The sequence below is a fragment of the Haemaphysalis longicornis genome, unplaced genomic scaffold (genome assembly GCF_048455015.1).
Source record: "Haemaphysalis longicornis isolate Haplotype H1 unplaced genomic scaffold, Haemaphysalis longicornis Haplotype H1 scaffold_4, whole genome shotgun sequence".
In the NCBI taxonomy this organism is placed as follows: Eukaryota; Metazoa; Arthropoda; class Arachnida; order Ixodida; family Ixodidae; genus Haemaphysalis; species Haemaphysalis longicornis.
This window is the reverse complement of record NW_027526361.1, coordinates 166064320-166086645: the sequence shown is the minus strand read 5'-3', so window position 1 is coordinate 166086645 and position 22326 is coordinate 166064320.

The window sequence follows — 22326 nt, the reverse complement described above, 5'->3', positions numbered from 1 at the left end:
GTGCTTTCGTACACTGCCGAACAAGTCAACACCATGTCGACTACAGTTGCCACCTCATCGCAAAATTTGCACCCCGTTTTAAATACTTGTGGGTGTAGCTTACTATAGATATAAAACGCAGGTGTTCAGAAGCAAGAGAAATGATCACGCAATAGGTGACGCTAACAACAACAACAAAAAATTGTCGCGTATCTGCTCGCACCTTTGCTAAGTCGTCGAAAGGCGGTAGTTTTCTGCAGTGTTACGAATGTTGGGCCGGACCGCGTAGAAAGTCAAGAGCCTGGACTACGTTCTCCAAACGCACACACACAAATATATTAACCTAAAATATGTACACAGCGGAATGGACACAAGGAATGGACGGAGTAGACGCGGAAACACACTCAAGGGCGAACGAGAGTGGACACAGTTAAAAAGCACTATTCATACACTTGCGACATTTCGTAGAGGCGAGACCGTCATGCAGTGATAAATCAGATAGCTACTCCTCGGTAGTGGACGACGAGTACGGTCGGACGACGGAGGAGGTTGCTGCCGGTATCGAAACGGTGCCTCGCTGGCAAGGAACGGTGGCCGATGGCTAGCGGCGGGCGTGAGGAGCTGAGGCCTGGTCTGCAGCGAGGCCTCGCTGCCCGCGCTCCCCGCCACCGGAACCACGATTACTCCAACGGGCGCAACAGCTTCTGGTCGTCTCGTCGGCAGCCCAGGCAGTGGCTCGGACGCCGGCGACGGTCCTCGGGCCTACACCGCGAGGGTGACCGTCTTCCTGCCGCCGAGAACGAACAGCTTCGCCTTCTTCCTCTTCGTCGTACCTTGCGTCTTTTTTGTCCGCTACACCCGTGGAAATCGGTGGATTGGCTCTCCAGCGACACCTCATCACACTACCCCCACCTCAAGAAAATTCTCGGGAGAACTATTCTAAACGTCGTAGGTGGCAAGGTAATCTATGTCCGTCAGAAGTCCTGAGAGGTTATGACTGAAACTTCAAAAATGAGTCTTGAAAGAATAATCTACACAGTACACAGCACAGTCATTGGGGTGGGTGGAAAGGTTCACCAAAACAGTTCCTTGAATATAACTCCTTTTGTACAGTGAGTTAAACTATGCGCCGTTTTAAACAACATTAAAGGTCCATGGCGTATGTGCCACTTATATGCTGATATGTACCACTCATTTCACAAACCTAGAGTACGCAGGATCAGTACCGGTCTTTGTACAGGAAAAGGTTACAGAAAAAAATTCCCTCGCACTTCCCCGAGGGGGGGAGTGTGTAAGTGCGAATGCACGGTTGTTGAATGCGCGATTACGGTGGATATCGTGATCTTAATGAGTAGTCGAGAGATTACACACACGCACACAACTACAAAGAAAGATATTTCACTCGTTATTGCTGGTACCGTTGCCCGGTCCGCCATCATCGTTATCGAGATGCAGGACCAGCGACCGCTCTCTACGACGGCGCGCGCTCGACTAATACCCTCCCGCGCCACGCGGCCGCTACACGAGCGCCCTCAGGCGTCGGAATGCGGAGCGCCCGCTACGCAAGCGAGAGCTCTCCCGCCCGAAGTGGAGAGGAGGCGCCCAACACCCGCAGTCACTGAGCAGAGAGAGGAGGAGGAGAGTAGCGCGCGCCAATCTCCCCCCGTTGCTAGGGAAGACGAGGAGCTAGCGCACCCGCAGCTGTTGCTATGCGGACGACGGCGGCGGACGATTCTGGCTCGCTTAAGAAGTGCATTCGCACTTAAAAGTTCCAGTGTAGGCGCGGGTCTTCCGGGACAGCGAAAGGTTGTTCGCAATATGAACCGGTGCCTTTTCCGCCTTGGGCAGCATGCACCTTTGGTGTGGTAGACACTGCGGTATCGGTTTCTGCGCCTTCTGAAACAGCGTTTTGGATCACGTTTCGAGGAAATGAAACTACCGCGCCTTTCCTGAAAGTTAAAAAACAAATGGTTTTTCCGCTTTCGACGCCGTCTCTCCTGTCTCTGTCTGCATTGTTTTCGCTTACGCGAATTTTCCGGTCGGGATTTCAAATGCAAAGTGACCTTTCGAGCGGATATGTGGATATAGGAGAGCGGGTTTATGTGAAGTTTGTGCAAGCTTTCATTAGCATGGCACAATAAACCCTGTAGTCTTGATTGAGAAGACAACCCAGCTGGCCATTCACGCTTTACCCTGAAGTTTTTGACTCCCCAAGATTTGCGATGGCTTAGAAAGCTAGGAAAGCAACAGCGCACTCGTGGTTGGGTCACGCTGTTGTTCAAACCAGGGATAGATGTTTTCCTGTGCAATACAATTCCGGTCCTTTTTTGGTTAGCCCTTTTCCGCGACTCCTTTTCCGAACAGGATAAGGGCTCCGTGATGGTGGAAGGTCTTCCAGCATTGATAACCGTTTTGTTGCTTGGATATGTCCGTGCTCCAGGCGAACATTGCAACCCTTCTTCCTGAGGACCCCTTGGAATTTCATTATGCTGGTAGGGTGCTCATACAGCATTGTCAGTTTTGGAAGGACTTGTGACAGGTAGAAGACTCGCCTCTTGAAATGCTGCCACATGTTCCCCTACTGATGAATCGTTCCCTTGCTCTTGGCTCTCTTTCACACTACAGGTGGTCTTTGTGTTAGTCTCAAGTTCCCTTGGACGAGACACCAATGTATCCGACATGTGACCAGGTTTGGAGCCTGTCATAATTTCAGCTACGCCATCAGGAGTCACGGGACGTAACCGAGATTCAAGAAGAGCGATTTGGTTCTTGAGTGCGGCTATCTGTCGTTCCTCCGCCTCCTTTGTCTTCTCGTATTCCCTAAGGGCTTCCCTTTCTTCTTCATCTCTCTTTTTCTTCTACAGACTGACGATCTCTTCTTCCGACTCACTACTTTGTTTCAAAACAGCAACATCGACTCTAAGTCGCCTGGCTGTCTGTTCAGGGCTAACTGCGCCTTATGATTTTCGCTCTCAGTGTCGAAATATTTCCGAAGCTTTGCCCCAGTCAGTCCTAGCTCCTGCCCGGCTTTCATTATTTTTTCCAGTCCGGCTATGTACATTTTGGTGTATGGCGAAATGCGAACGGAAACAATAGCAGGGCTCCTCTGTACAGATGTTAAAATGCGGATACTTGCAGGCTCGCCACTTTTGTTACGAATGTTGGGCCGGACCGCGTAGAAAGTCACGAGCCTGGACTACGTTCTCCAAACGCACACACACAAATATATTAACCTAAGATATGTACACAGCGGAATGGACACAAGCGCACTCACGGAGTAGACGCGGAAACACACTCAGGGGCGAACGAGAGTGGACACAGTTAAAAAGCACTATTCATACACTTGCGTCATTTGTAGAGGCGAGACCGTCGTGCAGTGATAAATCGGAGAGCTACTCCTCGGTAGTGGACGATGAGTACGGTCGGACGACGGAGCAGGTTGCTGCCGGTATCGAACCGGTGCCTCGCTGGCAAGGAACGGTGGCCGATGGCTAGCGGCGGGCGTGACGAGCTGAGGCCTGGTCTGCAGCGAGGCCTCGCTGCCCGCGCTCCCCGCCACCGGAACCACGATCACTCCAACGGGCGCAACAGCTTCTGGTCGTCTCGTCGGCAGCCCAGGCCGTGGCTCGGACGGGAGAGCCGGCGACGGTCCTCGGGCCTACACCGCGAGGGTGGCCGTCTTCCTGCCGCCAAGAAGGGACAGCTTCGCCTTCTTCCTCATCCTCGTATCTTGCGTCTTTTTTGTCTGCTACACCCGTGGAAATCGGTGGATTGGCCTCTGCAGCGACACCTCATCACATGCAGCTCCTGCGACGTAACGTCCTCTCCTTTGCCTCCGCCGAAGCTTCGGCGGTTCGTTGCTTTGTCGGTCCTCACATAATGACAGAAAAAGACGTTGGCCAAACTCAATTGAATTAGCAGTAAAGCCTGGGGCTCGCGGCTTGAGCGCAAGCTGAAGCCGCGGTTAAATATTTTGTGGTTAAATTTTGTGGTTAAATTTGTGGTTAAATATTGTCTTCAATGCGTTTATTGTGTTTGGTCTAAAAGAACAGTGCTAGTATCAGTCATGTGCATACCTCGGCAAACCAGGGCGCCACTCACTCACACTCATACACAAAAATATATTTTTCCTCACGCACTCACTCCCACTCACGCTCACCAGTCACCCTCACCACTCGCACTCACTCGCAGTCACGATCACTACGCGCCCTCCACAACTCGCACCCAATCGCACTCACGCTCACCACTCGCGTCACCACCCGCACTCACTCGCACTCACACTCACCACTCGCCAGCACCACTCGCACTCACTGACGCTCACCATTCGCCGTCACCACTCACACTCATTCGCGCTCGCTCACACAACTCGTCGTCTCCCCTCGCATGCCAGTGTGCGCTACAGACCCTCCATGAGTCATGAAACCGAACAGTATTAGTGCATTACGGCGCCAGGAGGCCATCCGAATCATATTCCTAAATCAACTTGCCACCAGAGGCCCAATTCTCTAAAACGACGGAGCGTAGCTTTGAAACGACGGGGTAGCGCCATGCTAAATGCATGTGTTCTGGGGTCGGGGCCGTCGCTTTGGAGAAGCGGTGCACACAGTGTGAGCCACAGAAAGGCACTGTGGCAAGGGCGCGAAGCGACACCCACGGCCCCCCATCTATTCACCTGTCGCTTCGCCCCCTTGCCACAGTGCCTTTCTGCGGCTCACACTGTGTGGACCGCTTCCCCCAAAGCGACGGCGCCGACCCCAGAACACATGCATTTGCATGGCGCTACCCCGTCGTTTCAAAGTGACGCCCGTTTTTTAGAGAATTAGGCCCCAGATAATTAATTCTAGAGTGCCCCAGAGCAGCTGCTCAGTGACGACATATTTCAGAAGCTAAAAGCAATCCCACCATTAACAACCACCACAGCGAGTGGCTCCTGCGACGAATAGCCAACAGCGAATACAAGCGCAATAGTAGCGCTCACCGCGGTAAGCCCCCCAAATGGCGCGAGTATTGCGAGTGCACTCGCCAGTGGTGAGCGGAGCTCCCCGCGAGTTGCTCTCGCACTCGTGAGTGGTCAATGGGGCTCGCCGTGAGGGGCACTCGAACTCGCCAGTGGTGAGCAGGGCTTACTGCGCATGGGGCTCGCACTCGGGCGCACTGACGCCAGCCAGTCCAAAACGATGGCGAGGCTCGCTCACTCATGAGTGTGGTGAGTGCACACGGGGGTGAGCCTGCCGACCTATGGTTACGTGTTTGCGTTTTGCTTCAAATATATCCAATGTTTTTCAGTTTTATTGCGGTGCAACGCTGATAACTATGGAGTTAGAATGCGGGAACGTGTAGAGAAGGAACGATGCCTTTATACCTACAGTTGATTTTCGTGTCTGTCCGAAAATTTGTGGCGACCTGAAAAACTGGCTGTGTGTGCGTAGGGGGATTTAGTCTAGCACCGGCGCTCAGCAGCCTTCTCCTAACCAGCCTGGACTGATGTATCCAAGCTCCCGTGGAAAAAACCATGACCACCAAAGTATTCAGCTACGTGGATGATTTTCTCGTCGTGTTCAAGCTCCGCACGGATGGTGTCACCCACGAAGCGAGCGATACGTCCGACCTATTTGCATCTACGCCGAGTGATTTCACTTTTCACCAAGCGGCGGTACCTCGATTTTCATACACCTTCACCTACACCTGCAAGATGACCACCTGTACTCTGCCTACAGTCCCCGCGCCCAGAAAGGCTCGTTTCCATTCACGTCCGCGCATTCTAAGCGGGTGAAGTGCGGAATTGTGAAAGCAGCACTGAGGAATTATTCCCTCACGAGGCCCAGCCAAGCTTTAGCATTCTAGTTCGGCCGCTGGTGGCGCCGCTGGTTTTTCCAATGTGGTCGTACGAAGCGTCGCCAAGAAGGAAGGAGAAAACAGCCGAAAAGAAAATAAACGAAGAAAGCTTACACTAACGCGTATGACGAAAGTAGCGAATCTGTACGCAACCTTCACGACCATCACGAAGGTTTAGGTGCACGATTGCAGCTTATTTGCTTCTTCATCGCTGCCGCACTGTGACGACATTTACACCATCGTTGTTGCTGTATGTGTGAGCTTGTTTCATTTTTTTGGAATTGATAATCATTGGACATCACCTTGGAAGGACGTACCTTATGACGTGTCTTTCTTGTGCCACGCAAGTGTTGCCACGATTACGATGAACGCTGGACTTTTTTTTTGGGAAGGGGGGGGGGGGCGGGGGGGCAAGTGTGTATGCTTGGCTAGACAGACACGTGCAGGGGACGCTTGGCGGTCGTCGTGAGGCCCCCACACATAAGCGCTACGCATTTTCTTGGATTTGTTAACTGCCAGGAGGTCGCCGCGAGCCCCGCGCTCACGTGCGCGCGCTCAGCAATTTTGGATTGGATTGGAAAACATTTATTGAGCATAAAAGTGGGTGGCTTTCTCAGTCCAGATAGTCGCAAGCAATTGTTGGTATTTTAAACTGCGGACACAACAAATTACAATTTTCTAAACAGCTTCACTGTTTAAAAAAAGCCCCTAGAGCGCAGTGATTCCGTATGACCTCGGTGAATCGCACCAGCTGAAGAAACTAGCACGCAGATAAGCCGAAGACATCTGGCCTGCTCCGAAATAGCTTTGTACGAGGCGTGCGCACGAAAGTCAACGAAGATGGTCATCTCGCGTAAGAATGTAATGTGCGGCACTGATGCCCTATGTTGGTCTATATATATGTTCGATGCCAAAACGTCGCCTACAAAATACTCCTGACCCTCATTGGTAAGACTGTGCGGCAAACGTGCGAATGGTTGCTTTCGGGAGCACGCCGATTCCCTCAAATTATTCATGGTCGCGGCCCTTGTCGCGGCATTGAAAACACTCCGGAAAAGACATAAGCCGCGTTTACATGAATGCGACAAGTGGCGCATCGCATCGCATCGCATCCATGTAAACGGGGCTAATGCACTAGGAAAGCGCGTCGCATAAATGCGCCAGACCGGGGTGGATTGAGACGCTTAAGTCGACTTTCAAAGTGCATGTAAACGCGAGCGCGTCGCATTATAAATTATGCCGACAAGAAAAGTAAGCCCTGAAAACGCAGCTTTGTATTTAAAAACGTCTAAATCGAGTTTAAGACGCCAGAAAATGCGAGCCGTGAAAAAAGAACAGAACCAGCCGTTCCGGAAGCTTTGGAAGCGCCAGAAACGCTGCTTTACCTTCGATGTGCGACACCGTATGGCGCCACCATCACACCAGGGGTAATGCGCTACATGTAAACGCTAGCGCATCGCATTAATTGTGATGCGCTAGGAAATCTGACGCGCTGGTATCGCATTCTGTCGCATTCATGTAAACGCGGCTATAGACTATTATGTGCCTAAGCCTATCGCTGCGGAATCCTATTTGGGTAGGGCAAAAATGAAAGTTCCTGAGATTGTGCGTTACTCGGTTAGTCACCATTCTTTCAAGAAAATTGTCAATTATAAACGTGGCGAACATGGTCTTCACGTTTTCTATGTTATCTGAGCGGTTGCCTGGTTCATTTATTAGATATACCACAGAAGGTTAGAGATACGCAAGCACAATTTCAGATTTCCATATCTTACTTTAAGGACCCGGAATGTTCATGTTTCGGAGCAGGCACATGTGACCCACCGTTGGTGAGGAGGGGGGCACTTTTAGTTTTGACCCGTTCGAGTGACCCCTGACGCAGTGGTGAAGACAGATTAGGGACCATCTTCGGTTTTAATGTCTTCTTTTGAATATATACTGGAAGTAGTAGAGAGTAATTTCAAAAGATTCTTGAAAGGCGGCGCTTCCAGCGTGATTTCCCGATTCTTTGAGTGAAATCTTGTAGCCAGTGCACTTTTGTCCAGGTTGGAGGAGGGCTGTTTTGGCCTTTGGGTGCGCGCAACGTGTTCGGAGCTTAAGGTAAAATGTATGTTGGCTTTTTTGCTGAATTGTTTTATGTTTTTTAGAGTATGGTACCTTAAACGACGCGTTTCCACCCCCGCTCTTAGCGCGGCATTCCCGGTTTCTAAGGTGTTAGTATTTACCACCTGGAAATCCTTCACGTGCTCTGACGTCTGATGAAATACTGCATACTATTTTCATTACCTTCCGAAAAGCCACACCACTACACAACAGAGCCACCGCGGCAGGCGTTAAGTATCCGTTTATTTGCCTCATTTAAAACCAAGCGACTGTGCGGGATATAAATGTTGCAAGCTGATTTCTAGCACTACATTTGCATCTCATCAGCCAAGCATTGAGATAATTACGGCCAAACTGTCCGCTGGTACGAAGTGTTGCACCAAAACTTTGAGGAGAACCCGTAAAGTAAACATTCTCAGGCTTACATTATGTTACTTTTGCGGTAAAGCGTTATGTAGTTGATTTTCAGTGAGAATCAATAGAACGAGACGTACAATTATTTTTGTAAGAAAACAAATTATGTTAAACTGCATTTTAAAAACCTCGCTTGTGCCTAAAAGAGAACATAAATAAGCAGCTTCCAAATATAAGGACTTCAAAATCTGGCATGAATAAAGAACAAACCGTCTGCCGGTATTGAAGACTATAGCGTCAGTCCAACCGGGGAGTGCTTGGAACCAGCCTCGTGTCGCCTCATAAAATGCAGTGCTAGGACCAATTTCATGAGAGCAGTGCGTTGCACACATAATGACGTTAGCGTGTTGTCACGTAACCAAAGATGACGCAGTTGTCTTGAAGTAACCACGAATTTATTGGAGTGAACTTTCGCTTCCTAACAACTCAAAGAATACAGAGGCGGCGAAGCAGCAGTCAACAACGTGGCTTGCGCAGGCGAGCGTCGGCGAGTCGAATGCCGCGGCGTCTTCTCTGCGGGCATTTATCTCTAGGCGCGCGCTTTTCTGGAACAGTCGAATTGCATCCAGAACACTGTAGATCAAATAGGATTGTTCTAGGATGGCAGACGTAAGTTCGAAACACTCTCCGTATAAACAGAGATAACACGTGCGGCATAAAGAATGGAAAATCCGCTTCACTTGGCCCACGGATAACACAGATAACATTGCCCGGCTCAGCCGATCGGCAAAAACGAAACATAAACAAACCCAAAACATCGTTCATGACAATATCTTCCCTTTAAGTGCCTGATCACGGCAATCGGGACACTGCTCTGACAAAGCAAGTATTAGACAGGGTATGCGCTAGTGTATGCAAGCATTAGAGGCAGCACTGCTGTTACTAGGCTTTCTGGTTGGTAATTAACAACTTTCTTAGTTACACAACATTTTGCTGGCTACCTTTGTGGAACTGCGCATGCAACGCACACTGGGATATCTAAATTGATTGTGTAACAGATGTGCAGCAGTTAGTCTGTGTTCTGGATAGAGTCAAAGATAACAGCATGACAAGAATTTCGAGCCTGCTTCTATACTAATAACACCACCCGGTACAATACATTATCGAGGAACTTATAAATGCCTAAAGAATTAGAAAACTTGCTAGCTCCGAAATCTGGCATCCTGGCCAAGAGATGGCACACAGAATGGGCGACAGCTGATGGAAAAAAAAAAACAGCTCACGTCTCACGACATGTCTCAGTGTTCATCAATTTCTACAGCGAAGCTGCGCTAAGAAAAGTTGAATGATTTAGTACAACGCAAATAGTTGACAGATCTGGGTATATGCTGGACCTGAACACTGGGCCTGTGGTGTGCGACGAAATTGAATTTCCAACGCTCAAAAACTGGATGAGGTGAATCAAGGTGAACTCAGTCAATGCGCTATGCCCTTGGACCTAAACACGTAGGCAGTGACATGTACTTAGGTCCACTTAGGTAATATGAGCGTGCCAATAGAGACGCTGCGACTAGCGAAGTATATTGCCGCTAAATCTGCTCTTTTCTTCGCGATGCTTACGCGGATATGTGGTGAATTGTACTGGAGGAGGGAATAAAAAGACGCGAACGAATGCAGACGGTACTTGGGCGCCGGTGCTTTCGCAAGCACTACATCGTAAGAAGTGATCAGGTGTACTAGTGGATTTTTAATACCAGAGTTTGCGTTTCAATATTGACAAATAATACCACTTAGGCATGAGACCCCCTGTTGCCTTGAACACCTCGAGCTTGGCTTCGAAGTGGTCCAGCAGTTTTGCTCATTTGGCGCGGTGCTGTGTTCCCGAACTATGAGTTCCGACGCCATTTTTTTCCTACGCACTGTTGGGCCAGTATAGTTTTGAAGTAATGAACACAAAGCCAGCGTCCCGTTTGTAGCATCGCAGAATTCCCCATCTGCAGTCGTTGCGCCCCTCTCCGTCGTGTCGCAACGTGCGTTTAGCCGTAACACCACAGTCCGCCGTTGTGTAAATGAACCTCTGTGGCTACTGTTGCGCTGGTTTTATACTCAACAAACTCTCAGCCGTCCCCCATGGATGCTGCAAAATGCAGGAGGAGCAGTTGGAGAAATCAGGTGGAACTACAGTGGAATTATTCTGTTATCGAGATGCACTCTCGATAGAGGTGCACGCTCTGGGTTTAGATACTACAAAAAACAACGCGAAAGAGGATGGCCCCGGTCAGAAAATCAGCGGTCCTATCACGGAAACCTCGGCCGCCGTGCAATGCATTCTCTCGCTGCCTTGAAATCAAGCGGGGAAGGTGGCGCGTTGTGTTATTCCGAAGGGGTGCAAAGACAGGTGCCGCCCGTGCGCCTGCATTGATGCTGGGCTGCAGGGACGAGGGAAATTTTAACGCCGGGAACACTACACGTTGCCGTGGCAAAAGAAAAATCGCCGTAGGCGCAACAACGCTTCATCGGGCCCGCGCTGCTCCCCCGGCCGAGACGGGAGCGCGAAAGCCCGCGAGCGTCTGCCGCCGCTCCCTGGTGGGCGGCGCGTTGCTCGGGCGCGGAACGTGGAATGGCGCGTATCTCCGCAGCTGCAGGGCCCCCGACCATCAGGCGGCCGAGACGGCAGCGCGTGCGGGCTCCTCCGAACGGGGCCCGCATCGCCAGGGAAAAAAAGGGGCACACGGAAGGAACAATGAACGAAGGCCCCGTTCAGCACGGCCGCGTGTGATAACAAGGCCAGTTGTGCGCACCGAAGGCTGCGCCGTAACGACAAATGGGCCGCGGCCTCGCAGCCTGCTCTCATGGCCCCAAGCTGCTCCCCTTTTCTTCCTGCTCGCGTTCCCCCTTTAAGAGCGCGGCCGTTCGCTCACCGGCCCGCTTTCCCTTGCTTCTCCTCGCGGCCGTTTTTTTTTTTTTATTCCTCGCGCTTTTTCCTTTTCTGGTGCATTGGCTCCCCCGTGTGCTGAGTGAGACGTAACTGCTTCATTGCCCTACTGGCGCGCGACGCGCACGACCTTGGCGCCGCGCCGCGATACAAAGTGTGCCCAGATAGGCATAACGGCTACCCTATGTCAGCAACCGCTGGGCCGGAATGGCCAGGTAGACTGGCGCGCGGCATTAGGCGCAGTGCAAGCGAAGGAACTCGTGTAAACTTCCCCGACCAAAAGTACCGAAATGCGCGGCAGTGCAATGCGAGGTTCGTGGAAAGGTTCGCCGTGCTGTCTCGGCACGTTATCATTGAATGGCTTCACACAGCGCGACAATTCCGTGGCGGGAAACGGCACCAGCCCGTCGAACAACTGAGGCTTCCGCCGCCTGGGAAGAGCGCGCACATGACCCCGCCAAATGACTTCAGGTCACTGCGCTTTTCTCTGGCGTCCTCTATTTCCCCCGTAGGATGCAGCTACTGGCGGCGACGTTTGCTTTCAAAACTTTGGTGCGGAAAAATGTCCATGGTGAACACATACCGCAGCTGCTAATGCAAGCTGCACAAGATTCTCTCAATGCCTACCTGCTTCTTCTGTGAGTGCGCGAACACATTTTAAAGGCGGCAGCAAGGCATGTTGAACGCGGAATTCATACCATTCATGCGGGCACCGAGGAAAGCAAGCAGAGAGCGAACATGCCTGTACACACTGGCACTTTTTTGTTATCACTCATGTTTAATATGAATATGCACAAGGCAGGAAATGCCAGGAAAGTAAGAACTACTTTCCCTAGCGTGCGTACCTAAGTAAGAGAAACATCTTTATTAAGCAATCAAGGCCAAGGGGAAGGGATGTCTGACGAATGGCGCGCTCTTTCTGGCGACTGCAGTTCACTGCAACTATATCGCTTCCGTGAATGAAAACGGGAATCTTGATATCAGCCCGTTCGAAGCCAAAAACTTCATAAGAATGGCAGTAAGTGTAAAATAAAATTTTCGTCTGCAAGTGACACAAAAGTTTAAGAAGTTGTAAAATTGAACAAGGCTGTCGCTAACTTTGATATCACGTGTCTTTCTATGTCCCATAGTGACCACCTTGTAAGTGATCGCAAATGTCTGGGAACGTACTTTTGAACCCGCCTATTATTAAGGATTAAGTATAAAAAAATGACATCAACGCATTATTGAATAACTCTTGCACTTTCTTAAGAACGCGTACGTTCAAGAATCGAAACGAGAAAAGGGCTACTCTCCATTTTCTTCAAAATTTGTGAGACTGTTCAACCACTTCAATAAATCTGTAACAGTAACGAAGGGTTCGGGTTGTTGGCGCGAAAACAGTTTGACAAGGGGAAAATTGAATTCACCGTAGCAGACCTGCACCATGTTTATCGCGGGAGGGCAGGCACGGGAGGAGAGGAGCGCGAGAGGCGGGAGGGGCTGGAGAGAGGGGCGGCAGAAGACACTGGCAGTGAAGACAGCAGATACCCCGCCATTTTTTTTAAGTGCGAATGCACTTTATAAGCGACCCCAAACCATCCACCGCCGGCGGCGGCGGCGGCGGCGTCGGCGTCCGCAGTGCTCCTCTATATTTAAAAAAGAAACAGCATCCGGCGCCAGGTTTCGATCCGAGGACTTTGCGGCCGCAGGGCGACGCTCTACCGACTAAGCCACGGACGCGACGCTGATATCAGTGTGAGTATCGCGCCTTATATCTTTAACGCATTCAAACTACGTCGTCAGCGGCGTGCGTTGGCGACTCAGCGGCGTTATAGCGGCTTGATAACTGCGTGGTGTACACGTGATACTACAAACCCGATGGAATTTTCGATGTTTGGCTGATGATGTGCTAACCCAGCTACTCTTGTGCCGAAGAGCCGGTCGAAGGTCCTGTTTTCTGTGCGTCACTTTTTCTTCAGCGAAGAGAAAGACCAGGGTAACAAAAACGTTTGCTTTGACTGTCCATTGCCGTAACCGAACAGAATCGACAGCTTGGCTAGTTGGTGTCCGTCCATCCTAAACAGCGCTTGGCAGCATGACAACGAGGAAGAGGAGACAAAAGACGGCGCTGACTCTCCACTAATTTTTTATTCGGAAGAAAAGAACAGTGGGGAATCCAAAACAGCCAAGGTAACCAAAGAAGAGGCAAGGCAGATTGAAACGAATAAATGGAGGGCAAAAATGGAAGCTAAAACATCGTTAGAGATGTACAGGGCTGAGAAGATGAACATCACAAAGGAAAATTTCTACGATAATTCCCAGGGCAGTGCTTTACTTTTTGAGGCTAGAGCAGGTTGCCTGCGAACTAAGAGTTTTGTGGGGAAGTATTCACAAAATGATGGGGTATATGTGGTCTGCGGAAAAGAAACAGAAACTATGCGGCACATAGTGTTAGAATGTGCGGGTATCCATCCAAATCTACATGAAGGGAATATTGGGCTTCCAGAAGCCCTAGGATTTAAGGGTATCAGAGAGGAAGTTAACTTCAAGGCTGTCGAGGGGTCGAAAAGAAGATTAGAATGCTGGTGGACGAAAAGCAGAGAGGGGAATATTGCCTAGGACAGTTACCACCTGTAACAGGAAAAAGAAAGTATTTCGGCCCTAATAAGCTTTAGTGCCTGCCCTAAGCAGCGCTAGTATTAAACCAAGAGTGTAAAACATGGTTATATTAGTCCTTTTTGGTAAGATGACATGTCATCACCCCGCTTCAAAGGGGAAACCAATAGGAATCATCATCATCATCATCGAGAGGAAACGATAGCTAAGCTAGTTTGTCGGTGAGGTTATTTGACCGAAGCCTTAATTTCACCTTGCGCGTAAACTATTCCCATGATGATTCAACCAGCGTGTTAACGTTTCCATCCCTTTGAGTGGTGGTGAGAGCAATCGCCGAGTTAAACAACCTAGTTCTGGGGTAGAGACGCCACTCCTGTTTGCATAAACGTTGATTCGGTGTGTTTAAGGTTATTGGCCACTTCTTAAGCTACGTCATGTTGCACGCCAGGGAAGAGGTGCCGCCTGAACACAGCTACTAATGCCCGCATTTCGCCATGAAAAGTGCGGGACAGCTCTGCTCCAGCGTGACTAGTTGAAACGTGCTTCTTTTAGCAGCAGTACCGGAATTAATGATTGTTAGTTAGGCAACTGATGCACCCACGCTAGGTGTGTCGAAACATTGTTGCGAGGCAAAGCTGCAAGTGAGTGCTCGTCCGTACCCAATGTTCTTTTTGCCCGTGTGCCAGCTGCGCTGCCTTTGCCCCGGTATTGCAGTGATTGCGTGTTTTGTACACGCAAGGTTTCTGGTTTACATAACATCCCCACTGATTGCACATGCATAAGACCAAACTAATTATGTAGCATGGTGGGTTACTATGCAGCCCACACTTTACGATTTCCTGTTTAATTTCACCTCTGCCATTTCTTGCTTTTTCTCGTATGTTGAAAGAGGTGTAAGGCGTGCACGAAAACTCGTTAAAGTAGTTTGTTTATTCAGGGTGAAAATGACCGCGTATCAGCTCCTTTAGTTGCTAATGCCGGCGAAAGGCGATAGTTGACTGGCGCCCCTGCCAAGTAAAGGCCTTCCTTCGCTTTTCCGCTAACCCCTCCTGCTGTTCCTCTCCCGTCTCGTTCCTAAACACGCTAAACGTTTGCTCAAGTCAATTTAAATTTAACGGGCTCCACTGCTCCAAGTACGGTGCCTCGATGTCGGCGCTGCCATACGGCGGAGGCGCGCGTGAATCGAGGCACACTAATACAACGTATATAGACCCACGTTGCCCTACTCCACAAGCGTCGCAAGCGGAACGTGGAACCTATCTAGTGGAACCTTTCGCTGCTGTTGCCGTTTGATTTCCTAAATTCCGCCAGGAACTATAGCAGCGCTGGTAACACCAGGCAATGGTTTTCTGCACTTGATGTAGTATGTCATTTGCTTCGCAAGGACCAATCATTTATAAATTTTTAAATTAAGGAACACTGCAAATATCTCTTTTGTATCGATTTTCTGCCTTATACTCGCGTAACGTCTTGTTGTTGTTCAACAACGTTGACAAGTATGAAGATTGGCACCAGACTTAGCCGTTTAGGTTTGGCGGTGGGTATATAAGATCATTGCGCAGCTTCTGCTTCACTTTGGCCGGGTGGCGGAATCCGGTCCCATACAGACAGACAGACAGACAGACAGACAAAAATTTCTCCATTTAAGTTGCACGAGAAAACCATTGCCTTTAAAAGTCGGTATCCTTGATGCATTTCACAGAAAACAAAAGTCAAATTCAAGAAATTTAGCTTCAAAGTGAATCGAGCACGCTGTCGGTCGCCGCCTCTCGGTTTCAGTTTATCTCCGCTAACAGCTGTTCTCACGCAAAACGAAGCGCTTCATTTGTAGGAAACCTGCGACAGGAGCAAATGTCCATGTGTTACGTACGAATACAAATGCGCCATATTTCCTGCGTTTGGCATTTTCCTCTGATGACAGTGTCTCACTCGCGCTGTTTCTTCTGTTTCACTTTTTCTCTTACAGCATTCACAACATCGCTAACCGCGCCCGTTCGCACGCGAGTAGCCTGCAATTGATACTAAGACTGCGCGCGGGAGGTTACTAATTGCGCTCACAACCTCGCTAACGGCGTACACATGCGCGCGAGTAGCCTAGCTTCTGTATATACGAAAGCTACCCTGTCGAAGAACGCGGGAGAGCATTGCATCGGGATTGTACAAAGCTCAGCGAAACGGGTCGGCTAACCTCGCCTTTACTATTAGCAGCTAATGCAAGTACTCGCATAGGGCCGGGGGCAAATGAAATATTACACGGGACTGCCTTGGTTTATGCCGGTTGCAATCTGAGCAAGCATTCTGCATTTAAGATATTGTGGAAGGACGAATTGCCGCACACATATAATAGGCGTTCTGACCTACCAACACTAGAGTCCCGCCGCAAATTACATCGACTTAAATTATTACACAGCATAGTAAATGGTTATTCAAAGCTTGACTTCAATACTTATCTGGAATTCAATATGTCACGACCCACCCGGAACAAGCACAACAAAACAATCCTAATGCCTTTCACGAGAACAAACGCTCACCGTCTATCCTTTTTCCCGAGGACGATAGCAGAATGGAACTCTTTGCCACGCGACGTTACTAACTTAACTAATCAAAACATTTTTTCAACGGCCATTCAAAATTGTGTATGATTGAAAGTGCTGGTCCCCTGTTCTATTGAACTTGCGTATTTCACGTGTTATCTTGCAACCATGCCACTAACGCATACTGCTTGTCTTCTTTTTTTTTTTTGCGCAGTGTTTTTTGTTTTTGATTTTTCTTTTATCTTTACACGGCAACGTCAGATTTTTTTTCCCGCGCTTCCTGGACAATGCGCGTAGTGTACCTTGTTGTGTTTTGCATTAGACTAGCATTGCCGGTTTTATTGTATATTCATGTAGCCATTTAATTTGTAACGAGAATTACTGCTGCTTTGCGAATCGTGGGCCGTGTTACTGATTGCGTGCGCTTGTGTTATTGCTTCCCTGTGTACCGCGGGCCGTTTACGCGGGTCGCGTGTAAATTTTGTTCATACTCTGCACTGTACCACTCCTGCTCTGGCTGCCAAAGGGCGGCTGGCAGTATTGAATAAATAAATAAAAATAAAATAGAAACATGCGATTTCTCATGGTCAAACGACTACTAGGACAAGCACAATACGAGTAAAATCATTTTCATATCTGCGTAAACAAGTGTGTTAACAAGTAGATGGAAGACCGGTGCTACGATGAATTTTCCCTTGAAGTGCACTACCGGTACCAGCCTGCGCAAATAGTGGGCAACTCCCGCAAGACACAAAACCAACACACCCCTTCCGTACTAACAGAGGAAAGGTGATCCGGGTGTCTTCTTCCCGCGATTAGCGTAACCGATTGCGATACAGCAGGACACCAGTGCTGATTTCTGCCGGTTGGACCCCACGCAGAATAAGCTGGAGGGTCAGAAAGCAATCCAGCGCTAGCTACACTCTTATCCTGGCAGGGACGGCGAAGTACTGAATAGGCTTAAAGACAAGTACATTGGCCCAGCTTTACCTCCCGTGCCTCCTCGCACGTACTCTGCCCGTCCCAACCCGTATCTGGACAAACCAATAACGGCACAGGAGGTCTGGCAGGCACTTCAAACCCTGACCCGCAACACCAATCCGGGTAAAGACAAGGTCACTAACAAGGTACTCAGAAACCTCGACAGCACAAGCATCTAAGACTTAACGGGGTACTTCAATGAGCACTGGGAACGGGGCTCATTGGAAACACGCTGAAATGGTGCGCATTCCGAAGCCAGGCAAACCTACGAAGCTGGACACATTGCGCTCCCTATTGCTAACGTCGTGCGTAGGGAAGCGTTTTGAGCGTGTGATCCTCGCCCGCCTACAACCATACATAGAAGCCCAAGACGTTTATCCGCACACAATGTTCGGCTTCCGGCCCAACCTGTCAACTCATGACATCCTCCTTCAACTAAAGGAAGACGTCTTGGCGCACATTTCTCCTCACTCCTCGCTCTCGATTTAAAAGGAGCGTTCGACAGTTTGAGCCGCGACACCATCCTCGAAAACCTAAGTGACACTAACTGTGAAGAAGGAATGTTCCAGTATATCCAGGCATTTCTCACGGATCGCACGGCGCCTGTGGGCATCGGACCACTACGAACGGCCCTCCAGACCATGCCCAACAAAGGAACACCGCAAGGAGCGGTGCTTTCTCCAACATTATTTATTATAGCTATGATGAAGCTCCCACAACAACTTAACACCATCCCGGGGATTAAACATGCGCTCTACGAAGATAACCTCACGATTTGGACTACTGGTGCATCGGAAGGCCACATGCAGGATGCGCTCCAGCAAGCCGCTACGCAGTCCAACAGTACGCCAGTGTTCGCGTTCTTCAATGCTCCCCGGAGACGTCCGAGCTCATCATTTTGAGGCGCAAGCCACGTGGCAAGGCCCTGGAACCCACCACTATACAAATTAGAGCTGTAGGGCAGCGGCATCCCCGCAGTCCCAACCATCCGCATACTCGGACTTTACATCCAGCAAGACGGAGAAGGAACGGTAACCATCCAGCGCCTCAACCACACCACCTCGCAAATCATGCGTATGGTGAGTCGCGTCACAAACCGCCACCAGGGTTTGAAAGAGGATGATGTCATCATGTTGGTGCAAGCTCTGATTGTCAGCCGCGTGGTGTACTTTCCGCCATACATTCTGCTGAAACCTGGGGAAATAGACGAACTTGACGTACTACTGCGGAAGGCGTACAAGCACGCGCTAGGCCTCCCTCCTCACACCGCCACTAGCAAGCTGGAAGCGCTGGGGGTGCACAAGAAGATGTGGGAGATCACTGATGCCCACCTCGTCAGCAAACTATAGCGGCTCAGGCAAACTTCGACCGGTCGCACAATGCTGAGGAAGTTAGGCTACCGGATAGCGGACGCCAGCCACCCTCGACCGGAAACTGTGCCACAGAACACCCGCACGCTCATCGGGGTTGCCCGCTCCCGCGAAACATGCACTCTGAGCATCACGCACAGCGCAGGCAAGCACGGGTACAATTCCAGCAAGGGAAGTACTCCGACCACCCGCATGTGCGATTCACGGACGCGGCGCACTACGCATACCATGCAGCCACAGCAGTAAGTGTCGTTCACGGCTCGGGCGATGTCGTCCGCACTGCGACCGTAAGTACCAAAAACATCGTTGAAGCCGAAGAAACGGCCGTCGCACTAGCGATGACGTCTCCAATTTCGAGAAAACTACTTCATATAATTACAGACTGCCAGCAGGCATGCAGAAACTACGGCAGCGGTCTGATCTCAATATGCGCACCCCGACTACTAAAAAAGCACAAGGACACCCTAAACCCTAATGTGAACGCCAGGTCACGAAGGGCTCGACCGAAACGAACGAGCACACGGTACAGCCCGACATGCACCCTCTGGGCACCGCACCAGTCGCTCCGCACCCAGAGCCTATCCAGCAGAAGTACCGTGCACTTCTGCAGACGTGCCCACCCACCCCCGCATCAGAACCTCACATGAGATGAGGCTGTAGCCTGGTGGCAACTACATACAAACACATACCCCCACCTTAGCTCCCTGCACATCATACACCCCACAATGTATCCCACACTGCAGCGAACATCCAACACCGTACCTCACCATGTGGGCTTGGCAAAACACACCAGCAGCCCCCATTATTCGCACCCCCCCCCCCCTCGAGCAGTGGGAAGCCGCGCTGTGCAGTTCGGACCCTGAGGACCAGCGACAGTTGGTGGACCGGGCCCGCAGGACCGCAGCCGCCGCAGGGGCCCTAACCTGAAGGCTTCTCCCGCTTTCAAACGCGAACCTCTTTAACTTGTATAAATGTTTCACCACCGGGCGTCGGACCACTACATTGCCACTGCAAATTAGCAATGTATATAGAAATTTTTAGTTCATCATCGTCATCATCATCATCATCATATATTTTACACTTAAAGGCCTCTCTCGGGGCATTACATAAGGGGGGGAACAATCAAAGTACAAATGGCAATAAAAATGCAGTTCTTGGTTACAGTTTTTGAATTACCAAAACAATACAGGTAGCAAACAAATAACAAAAAGACCGCAGAACATGTAAAACGAAATGTTTAACAGTCAATTCGCAATCCTAAAAATACAGGCGGCTGGAAACAAACAACGAAAAAAGAATAACAGCGATTAAGAGTCAAGGATGGCTAGTAATAAATCTCTAAATTTAAAAGCAACTTGTTCGCACACGATAGCATCTGTCAACGCGTTCCACTCTTCAATAGCCGTAGGCAGAAATGATTTGTTAAAAGCGTCAGTAGGGCCAAACAGATGTTGAATACTCATCTAATTAAATGAGCGACGAGATGTTCGGACAGGCGGAAGTAAAAGTTAGCCATGTAGGTGAGGAAAGCTGTCGTATAGTTTGTGAAAAAGACAGAGACGTGACATTTTGCGTCGAGCTGACAAAACAGGAAGACCGAGGGATGATTTTATTTGACTGACGCTAATTCGTTTGTCGTAATTTGAGGAGATGAATCTGGCGGTACGATTTTGGATGGATTCAAGAATGTTAATTAGGTATATCTCATGAGGGCTCCAAATTGCAGATGCGCATTTCATTTTTGAACGCACAAAAGTTTCAAAGGCCAATTTACGAAGGATTGGAGGTGATAATGACAATGTCCTCCTGAGATAGCCTAGAGTTTTTGAGGCATCGGCAGCTAGTTTGGTAATATGCTCGGTCGAGGTTAGTTTGCTTGTAATTAAAACGCCCAGGTATCGGTAAGAATCGACTTGCGGTAACACTGCTGAGTTTAATAAGTACGAATGGCTGCCGTTAGTGTGTTTTCGTGAGACAGGCATGAACTTGCATTTGGAAATATTCGGCCTCATCATCCACTGACCGCACCAGTTATCGATGATGTGTAATTCTTGGTGTAGGATTAGTTGATCTTCGGGAGTTGATATACGACGGTAGATGACGCAATCGTCACCGAAAAGACGAAGCGTTTATGAAATGCCGGAAGGAATGTCATTTACGTAGATTAAAAAGAGAAGCGGACCGAGAACCGTGCACTGAGGGACGTCAGAGATTACTGGAGTAGTATCGGAATGGGCACCACCGATAACAGTGAATTGAGACCGGCGGGTTAGGAAGCACTTAATCCACGATAAGGTCAGGGGATCGAGGGAAAGGGAAGAAAGTTTGTTGATTAGTCGTTGGTGACGGACGAGATCATCAGTCTGAATAAATAACATCAGTCTGAATAAATAAATAAAATAACATCAGTCTGAAATGATGAATCATGGTTTATTGATTGATTGTAGGGTTTAACGCGCCGACACAACGCAGGCGATGAGGCGCGCCGTAGTGGAGGGCTCCGGATTAATTTTGACCACCTGGGGATCTGTAACGTGCGCCGAAATCTCGTACACACGGGCGTTTTTGCTTTTCGCCTCCATCAGAAAAGCGGCCGCCGCGGCCGGGAATCGAACCCGCGACCTCGTGCTCAGCAGCGCAACGCCTTAGCCACTGAGCCACCGCGGTGGGTGAATCATGGTTTAGATGAAGATCAGTCGTAAATTCGAAATGTTGTTTTTCGCCATGAACGAAAACCAAACCCAACCGAAAACCGGAACTGAACCGGTATTTGTGCCGGAACTGAACCCGAACCTGAACCGTTATTTTTTGAGCACGCTGAACCCGAACCGGAACTGAACCGAAAAAAGAAATAACGGTTACCGGTTCATGCCGAAACAGTTGACACTCCGTTGTTGATCTTGCACAGTCAATGCAATTCAGGCCTTTTTTTTCCTTTGTACCCGCTCGCGTACTTTCCCCTCCAGACAATTTAACACTATCAAGCTCTATGTAACAACATGAGAAATGAATGAGCACCAATGTAGCAATGGCCTGATCCTGCTGGAAGCGCGAGCGTAGTGCAACCTGACCAAACAAAATGTCATTCTCAGCAGCTTGCAGGGGATATAAAAGGATTTCATTGGAAGAATCAGGCTGCTTGGAGTGCTCCACTGCGCAACAGCCAAAGCCCACACCCGATGTGTGCAAACGGTTTGCATTTCATAATTTGTTTAAAAGGTCTGATACCTGCAAATTGTTAATACTTGACAAGTGTGACCGCAGGAGCTGCTCAGTGGCTAAGCCCTTTGCCGCCGACCACAAGTGGCCTCGATCTCCCTCCCCACGACTGTTTTACTGAAGTAGATGGAAATCGAGAACGTCCGTTTATCGAGATTTCGACCCACGTTTAATATCACCAGCTGGTTAAAAGCAACATAAGCTCCGACTAGGAGCAGAGAAATAGCATTGGGCATGAACTGCGCCATTTTTTTTAAATGTATTTGCACGGAAAACAACAAAAAAGAAAAAGCGGATCACGCTGTTTTAAAATATTACGCAAAAATCAAGTAAAACCGAATAAGAAAAAAAAAGCACCAAAACGTGGGTGTTGCTCTATACTTTTCTTTGCCCTGCCTTTCACAACCGTACGTGTCAT